Source organism: Amphibalanus amphitrite, unplaced genomic scaffold (assembly GCF_019059575.1).
Source record: "Amphibalanus amphitrite isolate SeventyFive unplaced genomic scaffold, NRLGWU_Aamphi_draft 001516F_arrow, whole genome shotgun sequence".
Classification (NCBI taxonomy): domain Eukaryota; kingdom Metazoa; phylum Arthropoda; class Thecostraca; order Balanomorpha; family Balanidae; genus Amphibalanus; species Amphibalanus amphitrite.
This window is the reverse complement of record NW_024883009.1, coordinates 137420-147798: the sequence shown is the minus strand read 5'-3', so window position 1 is coordinate 147798 and position 10379 is coordinate 137420. Positions and strand designations below refer to the sequence as shown.

General features: G+C 49.1%; 1 long non-coding RNA gene across 1 annotated transcript; it reads right to left on the bottom strand.

Annotated features, from left to right (window-relative positions):
• Window positions 1-3844: 3844 nt before the first annotated feature.
• On the bottom strand, window positions 3845-7193 carry LOC122373558. The gene is made up of 5 exons (XR_006255069.1): window positions 7080-7193; window positions 5643-5753; window positions 4958-5151; window positions 4210-4473; window positions 3845-3949 (listed from the first exon to the last, which is right to left on the bottom strand). It is a non-coding gene; the product is annotated as an uncharacterized LOC122373558 (long non-coding RNA).
• Between the last annotated feature and the right edge of the window lie 3186 nt (window positions 7194-10379).

The window sequence follows — 10379 nt, the reverse complement described above, 5'->3', positions numbered from 1 at the left end:
CACTGAAATGATCTGACCCAAGATCTTACCTAAAAACGACTAAAAGCCTTCCTTCATTGTCCGAAAACCGCTGACAGTTGATAGCTCAATGACACTAGAGCCGTGCATAAGGAGGCGTGAAAACACTCTCCTCATCTCGATCTATTACGAGAGGACCATGTCATGGCGTGAGGAAGGTGTTCTCAAAATAGATGGCACTGTATGAATGAGTAAATAATTGGCGCCCCGTTGGGCTATTGGCGGACCCTACCACCTGATGGGGTTGTGCAGCCGTTTCGTCCTCCACCTGAGATCTCGGAAAGTTACCGACCGATTTTGAAAATTCGAAGAACGTTCGATAGCCCCACCAGGAGCTATCGAACCTTGTTACCAGGTTTCGTTGACCTAGGTGCAACCCATGACGTCACAAGTCAGGTCAAAGGCTGCATTTTTTCACCGATTTAGTCTAAGGAATGCGTTACAGTCAGTTAACCCGCGCACCGACGGGGGTCTGCGCCAACTTAGTACCGACGGGGGGGGGGCGGATGACCGCCCCCCCCTGAGATCTCGAGAACAAAGCAAGATAGCGACAAGCGGTAAACGGCATCGGATACGCACGGTCAAGATCTACAATTTTTACCAAGGTCATTTTCAGGTCAGGTCAAAGATGACGTCACAGGGGTCGAAAAAGTCAAAATGGCGGCGCTAAATATGGAGAGAGTTTTTCTCGAATAACTTTCGAACTAGTCAAGATAGGAACAAACTAAGGGCATCATCGTGATCCTCTCGTCAATCCGCATCGAATGATATATATGTTGACCTCGAAAGGTCAAGGTCAAAGGTTGACCTCAGGTCACGTGACCTCGAGGTCATCATGTATATCATTCGATGCGTCTTGACGAGCTGAACACAATGAGACCATCCACGCGTCTGTATCTTGTTCCTGTACGGAGTTATTGGCCAAAAACCTTTGGTGACCTTTGATGACGTCACATGACCTCACAGCTGCCCAACAGCAAAACAGACCTCAATTTAGTGAAGGTTGATCGTATATGAAGTCATGTATGGTATATGGGGCCATTCCGACCCGTTTTAGTGGTAAAAACAGGGAGTTGATTTTTCCCCCATTGACTTATAATGGGGAGGTCGCGAAATTGACCTGACCTTAGGTCACCGATATCAAAATTCCGAGATATACAAATTGTAGCTACTAATGACCTAATAACATCCTGCGACTTTCAAAGGCCTCCGACATCTACTGTAGCTCTGGCACGGTGACAAAGTTGCAAAAAAGTGACTTGAGGTTGGGTCATTCAAAGTGACCTGGTGACCTGACCTTGAAAGGTAGGAGGTTCAAACTTGCACACCATGTGTAAAATTGATAAGGGAATAGTCATACCAAATTTCGCGGCGCTACGCGCCGCGGTTTTCCCGCTATTCGCGAAAAACCTCAGGGGGGGGGCGGATATCCGCCCCCCCCCCCGTCGGTGCGCGGGTTAACACATCAAATAAAAGGCATGTTATCGAAAAACATCGATGGAGCGTGGTTTCCCAATACATATGTTGCCTATAGAGGTCACTGATGCCAGGTCAGGTCAAAGAGGTCAGGTCACTAAGGGTCACAACAATATGAACCCAACTATGCTAATTGCTAGGGTCGCGTGATACATATTTTATGGTCAATTTTACATTTAAAATTCAATGGTGTGGGCTAGACGGCCATTGGGGCCGGTTTAGATTACGTTCTGGTGGAGGTCAGGTCAAGGTCAGGTCAAAAAAGGTTAAATTTCAGAGTTGATATTTTGCATAAAAGGGGTATCTATTCGATGCAGCTCATCACGGGAAGTCCAATGGTGGTCTTTGGCTTGCTCTGTGTGTTCTGTGACGGCTAAAAATTGAGTTTGAAAATTTTACGCAATACATTTTGAGTAGTGTTTTTTTTTGCCATAACTTTGCTAAAAATGGAGCTGTCGAGTTTAAGTTTGGTATATCTAAAGCAGATAGTTCTATAACATATATTCCAGCTTTAATTTTAAATGTTGTTGGTATTTTCGGGGTGTTATACTTCTATAGTTTTGATGGTCGAAATAAATTTTTGTTTAGAAATCAGAGTTGGCAGTTTTGTAGCGCTGTTTATTTTACATCTTTTTTTTATCTTGAATGCCTATTTTTTTGTTATCTTCAAAACTGTAAGCGTGACAGCTCTTCCCGCTAAACCTTTTATTGGGTCGAAAATGACAGAACATGACGTCACTCTGACGTCATTTGTGACTAACCTTTCATAAGAGCTCTGGAAAAATTTGGTCACAAGGTGTAAAATGATGCCCGGAGGGGTCTTGAAAGTTTGTTGGCGACCTACGCTATACTTTAGGAGATATTGACTGAAAAGGAGAGGGGGCTGTTTCGCGCCCCCCTCCCCCCAACGGGGCTCGAGGCTTTCAGTTGTTGCTCTCACATAACTCTTGGTTATATTACAACGTAGTGGAATTGCAAGCTTGGCAATATAAGCTTCCTGCCAGCGCCGGACCCGAGTTTAAACATGCAGGCTGAATTTTAACATTTGACTTTTAAATTTTTACCGTTGAGCTTTTTAGAAGTTGTATGAACTGTTCAGCTCCTTTTTTGGTCCATCACAGCGGGCTTGTATGTCATTTGTCTTGTCAATCAAAGTCGAATCAAAAACTTTTTATTGGGTCTGATTATCTCGGCAACTTCTTAACTGAATCGTTTAGTAGCTTTTGATTGGGCACTGCCCACGTTGTCTGTCAATTTTTTCGTGTCAAGGAGAAGAGGCTGCTGACATCGTTTGTCGCGGTTAGATATAGGTATACCAATCCACGTCTCAGTGTGGCTGCTCGATCGCACTTTCCCTGGCCCACCTCTCCCACCCGGCACAGCCGTCGCCTCAGTGCCTCGGGCGGTGACCCGTTCAAAGGGGCTCACAATTCGTATGGTGCCGTGGCTCTCAAACCAACACAGAACAGTGAAACGCACAGGCTTACCTTCCATATAAGGCGAACGGCTGATTCTGGCGCCGGGGCTTCATTCATGCTAAAGCGCCCAATCACAGCGCCGCATTTCAGTTAGTGTCGGGCGCAAAAGCTGCTATGCTCCGCCTTTCCATCACGTGACCCTGCCCTCACGTGGCCTCAGTCACGTGGTGTTTCCACTTCTTGGCGCATGGCGGCGCTAGTCTCGCAAGGGCGGTGGTAGCTTGCTCCCCCGCCGTCCGAGGGTGATGGGTAGCAAGTGCTGGTGACTGTACATACAGTGCGCAGACGAACATTGAAAACGGCGAGCCGTCGAGCGTGGGGAACGAAGCCAGCGGCCACGTATTATGCTAAGTACTTTCCAACTACACCACTCAAGTTATTTGGTTAGGTCATAATGATAAAATGCAATTCATATCAGAGCAAACTCCAGGCGTAGTTTATATAGCTGTTAAGCATAACTCGTTTTTTTATTTGACACCCTTTAATAGTACAGCATGTGGTTTGGCACGTTCACACCACAGTCATCAACAAAGCAAACCAGACTTGGCAGACTGGAGAACAAGTTAGGCTCAACGAGGATTCGCCTCGTGACCGATTACAGAAATAATCATTGAAAAGACAGCAAACGATACGGTTAAAACTCTATGCATCGGTCTGGTCCCAACTCGATTATCAGTAATCGGACCGACCACAAGCAATAGGTACGCAATAAAGACGTTCTGAATCACATGGAAAATAGCAGGTTTCTATATAAGCTGTTCCCTTCACAAATCCAAACCAGACCTGGCTATCAAAGCGATATCGTGTGGAAACGTTGGAGTCGGCCCGCCCGGAATCTCGGCTCCCCGACGAGGACACAGGGCGACTCCCGGCAGCTCTTGTACCAACGCCAAGCGAGGTCGGAGCCAGTCCCGAAGTGGGCGCGCCGTCGGACAAGATGAGGGCCCGCGCGCACCGTTTGGACGACGGCCGATAACCTGCCACAGGGGGGAGGGGGGGGGGGTCGTACAAGTATGTTAGTGAGTGGTGAAGAAAAGAGCAGAAATGAATAACGTGTACTCTTAACAATTGATCACAAATGTAGTCACTATGATGAGCCATCAAGAGCCATACGAAAGCGTCACGCCGACGTTCACATTCCGGAAATGAGTATACGCAAAGCGAAATACATTTGCAACTACACATGCGTTATACACGTCATATAAAAAGTAACATTATCAGCTCCAGATCGACTCACCCCCGTCATCTCGCAGCTTGGCATCTGCGACACCAGCTCCGGGTGGGTTGCAGTACGGCCGGGTGCAGCGGCGTGCGACCGTCACGGCAGGGCGGCCGCCAGCCCTGCAGTACGGCCAGGTACAGCGGCGTGCGACCGTCACGGCAGGGCGGCCGCCAGCTCCGGGTGGGCTGCAGTACGGCCAGGTACAGCGGCGTGCGACCGTCACGGCAGGGCGGCCGCCAGCTCCGGGTGGGCGTGCGCCGTGGAACGTCGTAGGCCGTTCTGCAGGACAAAACGATCGACTGTCAGCTGTGAAGGCTGACGAGCCGAGAATGGAAGGCATGTGAGGCAACTATTCGTTAAATGTTGACACCAAATATGACAAAACAGCGCAAAGGGCCGTTCCCAGCCGTAGTATAGCTGTTAAGCATCACTTGTTTTTGATTTGACTCTCAAGTTGAATATCTAATGCAGCATGTGGTTTGGCACATCAACATTACAAAGCCATCAATAAAGGAAACCAGACTTAACAGACTAGAGAACAAATTAGGCTCAACGAGGATTCGCCTCGTGACCGATTACAGAAATAATCATTGAAAAGACAGCAAACGATACGGTTAAAACTCTATGCATCGGTCTGGTCCCAACTCGATTATCAGTAATCGGACCGACCACAAGCAATAGGTACGCAATAAAGACGTTCTGAATCACATGGAAAATAGCAGGTTTCTATACAAGCTGTTCCCTTCACAAATCCAAACCAGACCTGGCTATCAAAGCGATATCGTGTGGAAACGTTGGAGTCGGCCCGCCCGGAATCTCGGCTCCCCGACGAGGACGCAGGGCGACTCCCGGCAGCTCTTGTACCAACGCCAAGCGAGGTCGGAGCCAGTCGCGAAGTTGGCGCGCCGTCGGACAAGATGAGGGCCCGCGCGCACCGTTTGGACGACGGCCGATAACCTGCCACAGGGGGGGGGGGGGAGGGGGGAGGGGTCGTACATGTTTGTTAGTGAGTGGTGAAGAAAAGAGCAGAAATGAATAACGTGTACTCTTAACAATTGATCACAAATGTAGTCACTATGATGAGCCAAAACAAAACAACAAGCATTGCATTAATGGCAGTTGGCACCACTACATAATACTTAGTAAGTTAGTAGCAACATAATGAGTATTGTGATACATCTGAGATCTGATGAAATGATTGAAGTCATGAATTTCCATCTCAGACTGACCAAGGATCATCTAAACTTGATGCAATTTCGAAACTGACAAACGTAAGACAACATGTGCTTGAACATGAGAGGAATTTAATCATTTGAAGCTCATTTAATGTTAAGCTGTTTGGATTAAATTATTAGCATTCAATTTGACCTTCACCTTAGCATTACCATTATTGAATTATTCTAGTTTACAAGTGATAAGTATGAGGCTAGTTACAACAACAAGATTACCTTCTCTTGAAGTCATTCCAAGCAAATAGGGTTGGACCAGCTTCTTTCTTGCCATTCCTAAAATGACAAGAGCACACTCTTGAATGCTCATTGGGCTTTGCATCTTGTCTCCTGTGAAAAAGCAAAGCAATAAAGTTGGTTCTATTAGCAGAAAATGAATCAGACAGCATGGCCCTGCTTCACGGCAAGCCGTAGTTACCAACTCACCGCAGCTGGGCATTGGTGCTCATTTTCAAAAGAATTTAGAAATGTCAGTGAAATATCTAAACAATTTTGCCAGCATTTCCATTTGGACAGAATTTTGTCAGCATTTCCATTTGAACCTGAATGTGGGTAGCAGCGTGCAGTGAAACAGGGCCCTGCTCAGCAATGCTAAGCAAAGGGTGGAAACAAACAGTTGAAAATGAAAAGACAAACGAGCTAGAGCAGCATCTCCACACCAGCAGACTTCCTACATCAACCAATCTACAAATACACACCAGCAAGCACCAAGCAAAATCAGCAATTTTTACAACCAAATGTACCTACCTAGAAATTTGGGTAGGTACAAGTGGAGCAGACGTCACACCAAGGTTTTCCAGCTAAGGAGAGGCGCTATACCCGGAGATGCTTCTTTCTAACCTAAACGCCGGTGGTGTTGGCGCCTTCACCCACTGTTCTGGAGGCACCACTGAGATCCGAACTCAGGATCTCCTGTTTACCAGAAAACAAACATAACCTAACCTGGCCTAACCTACAAACCTACAGCGCCTATCTTTGGTTGGAAGGCCTTTGCGTGACGTCTGCTCTACTAATGCCAAAATTTGTACTTTTGGTATGATTAACTGCAACAAAAGGTGCTTACTCCCTTGCTGATCCTGCTGAGCCTCCCATACAGTCATACTGATACATTGTTTGCAATTGTACCATTTGAGAAACAAAGAAATGTGCCGACTGAAAAATATGGATACAAAGAATTGCAGGGACAAACATTTTCCCGACAAGTAATTGCGCAATGAAGAATTTTTTTATAAATTTAGTCCGAACCTTTTGATGGGAAGGATTCACAAGGACAGAGCCACCGCTAAGCGAAGCTTGTTGCGATGACCCTGCCCTCTACCCTCCGATCGCGCAATTCCGATTCTATGGCAGAATTTAGAGTCCAAAGTTTAACGTGCGCACAAATCCGCGCACGGCCGGTCCCCTCACTGACTTCGCCTGACTACGGCCTGCCACCAACCGCAACCATACCTGTCAGGAGGCCCATAAATGTCGAGCGCCCGACATTTTAGGTAAGGTACTCAAAAAGATTTGTCCTGAAATCACCTAGAAGTTACCCAAGCAGGTACTTAACAAAAAATGGTGTGAGCCTGTGAGGGTTGCATATCTAAAAAGTCATAAAAGCAGCAATATCACGATAATAAACAAAAGGAGATATCACAATGTCGCATGACGAACCTCATCAGTGTAGTCCATTTCTTCAACTCCCCCTCGTCCCGGGGCAATCGGAAGAAGGAGCACTTGGACTGGGACCTGGCGCTGGAATGACTGCATTGAGGCACAAAACAAAAAAGGCATATTTGCTCCTTAGATGTAAGACTGGCTCATCTCCGAGATTATTCGCCCCAACAGCACTCAAACTCGATGAAAAAAGCGGGAAAAGCCAAAAGGGCGACTCAATGCACATTTCTGATTATCTGTTCAAAGTGCACTTTCATAAAGATACGGAATGCGCTGATTGGCTTTAACGTGATGCGCTAACGTCACTCAACGTGAAAAAGCAGCCGTAAGCGGTTTTTCGAATATATATCGAATAAATGTATTGTTTGCGCAGTATTTGTAACAACAAAAACTGAGGCTCCTTCTCGCCCTTGGAATGTGCCATCGTTCGAGTGGTGCATCAAAAATTATTTTTGTTTTTATGGGATGAATACGTAGTTCTGTTCATCCTTCTATGAGATAAGGAAGAAAATTAGATGTCCCCGGCAGTAAAATGAAGATTTTTGGCACCTTGCAACACCCTGACAAAAGTCCATAGGATTTACATAATGTTTTAGAAGAAGAAAAAATCGTTGAACCCCACCGCCATTTTCTGGTCACGTGATGTCACCCACCTGGCCGCCTCCGGTTCGGGTTGCGGGAGCACAAGCGAGTTTGGTGTGCCCCTCTGGAGTCTGGACCCTACTCTTGCACCGTAAACCGCCAGCTTAGTCTATCACCACCCCCGCCGAGCCGGCGGCGGCACACCACGTGCTGCATTTGCGGTGCATTAGCGCCCCTCAGCTGCCCCAACTGACAACGCCGACCGGGGACGCCAAACAGCCGCGAAAGGGCCGCAAAAACCTGCAAACTGCTGATGGTCGTTAGGTGGAACTGAGCAGACCGTGTTGGTGTCGTGACGAAAATAGCTGGGATGGTGCAGCGAAAGTGGGCGGGAGCAGGGGCATTGCTGGTGCAATTTTCGAAAGAAACTACCGAACACCGTTTTGGCTTTTAACTTGAGCTTCTCTTGAAGCGTTTGTCCTATGAGCATATGCATCTGCAGTCTTGCAGTGTGCGCTGTCAAGGGCCAAAGGGCCTGTCTTGTTCTGCCGGCTGGCGGCCAGCTGCTGCCGCTGCCCGGAAACAGGGCGGGTCCTGTGGCACCGCTGTCGGTACGTGCCCGCCCCCCTCTCCCTCCCCCACACACACCGGCGGGTGGTATTGCTGACATATCCAATCAGTGCCGCCCGCTGACAGCGCATACATCGCCGTTCAAACACGGCTGATGACGTCATTAATGCCGGCAGTGACCTGCTGGACCTCGCGGTCCGCCGCAGGACCAGCCGCGTTTGAACGATCCGATTTGACCCCGAGAACGGCCTGACTTCCGGGGCCGTCGGTATAGTGGGTCGGTAATTGAAGGCCTGGAGCAGGGGCCGTTGGAGCCAGAATGCCAAAACCAATTTTCAGCGGCCCTCGTCATCATGGGACATGGTTCGTAACAGAAGGCGCAGTCACCGTTGCTTGGCTCTCAGAAGTAGCGGAAGGATGTCACGTCACATGGTTATTGGTTATGCTGCTTATGAATCGCCCTTTCGTGCAATCGACACGGATGGTCGGAGCCAAGCCGACACTCGACCTATGGAATGGTTGTCAACTGTCACCTTCGGTCTCATCGATGGACGGCCACAGCACGCTGCTCCCAACAGCCAACTCCAACCTGGGTTCGACGGGTCCGACGCTCGGAGCGCCGCGCCGATTCAGTCCGCCCGTCTGCCGACAGGCGGCGGTAGTGAGAGCCGGCCGTGTGTGTGTGTGAACAGAGCAGGGCGCGCTCCGGGGACCGGCGCAGTAGCCGCACATAACGCCCGCTCAGCTGTCGCCGGCTGGCGGCACACGCCGCGGTATGTGCGGCTAGTGGCCCGGTCCCGATAGCGCACCCCTAGTTGTTGTTCACACACCTCTCCGGTCCTGAACCGCACAAACCGTGCCCATCCGTGTCGGCTCCGTTGTCCGGCGCCCAAAACTCTGGGCGATTCTGGGCGCACGGGGTCGGCATGAGACAGGAACAAGGGTGCGTCTGGGGACCGGCTCACTAGCCGCTCATAACACAGCTGCCGGCCGGCCGATGGCGTCACACATCCTCGGCTGGTGCCCGTCGGCTACGTTATGGGTAGCTACTGAGCTCCGTAACCGAAGCACCAATATGGCAAGCAACGTTTTCGCCGCACCCGGCGACTCTCTCTCTCTCGCCCGTCTTCTTTTTCTTCTAAGAGACTATAAAGACGTTTATAGCCCGTGTGCAGATGCGGGTAGGTGCCGGGTGGGATTGGCACAAGCGAACTGTGAAAAAATGAAGATGAAAATGATAAAAGGCATTTTTACTTGCATTGGAAGTGAGTGGCGCGCCGTGCCGGGTGTAGAAGAGGCCCTCTCTCCCTTTGCTGCAAAAACGAAATACGCACAGTGGATGGCGCTTTTTGTGGCGAAAAATATTAGGCATTTTGATTATTTTCCCCGTTTCATGATAAATCAATCGTCAACGGCAACAGCTAATCAATAATCAATCAAAAGCAATCAATAATAGGTATTCATTCACCTTGGGATGTGCGGATCCGCGATGCTCCAAATTGCCATTGGGTCATCCGTTCATTTTGTCGGAAATGGCCGCTGACCATCCATATTCCATAATCTATTTGCCTGCAAATCTGACCGGTCTCCGTGCCTAAGTAGGCACAGGAGCCAAATCAGGGAGGGATGCCACCAGCCAGGCCGTGGCGGCAGCTTGGGAGCGTCGTGGCGGGCAAAAACGGCTCTCACCTGGCCTCACACCGACCACCGAGAAACATACACTGGCAGCTGGGGGCAGCATGTTGGGCAGGTGGAGACCCTCCCCACCCTTTGCCGGCGGACAAAGAAGGGTTGGCCCTGCGAGTGGCGGCGCAGGCGGCCGGACTAGGGACGTCGGTAAAAACGGAAATGCGCAGCCGCGGAGTTCGGACCGGACTGGTGATGTTGACGGGGTAAAAGCGATGCTCATTGCTCATTGCTCTTTGAAACAGACGCCGCTGCTGGAACGTTACAAGTCCTCATAAGTTGTTGCTTTTTGAATTAGGTGTGTTTTAATTTAACAGTGAAAAAACTAAAGATGCAAGCTGTATATACTGTATAGTGTATAGTTTATGAGCTACAAGAACCGCCCTCGTAAACAATGAATAACAATGCTGCGCCTGCGACATTCATCTTGACAACCAGTGATTTATAATTATGTTCTTT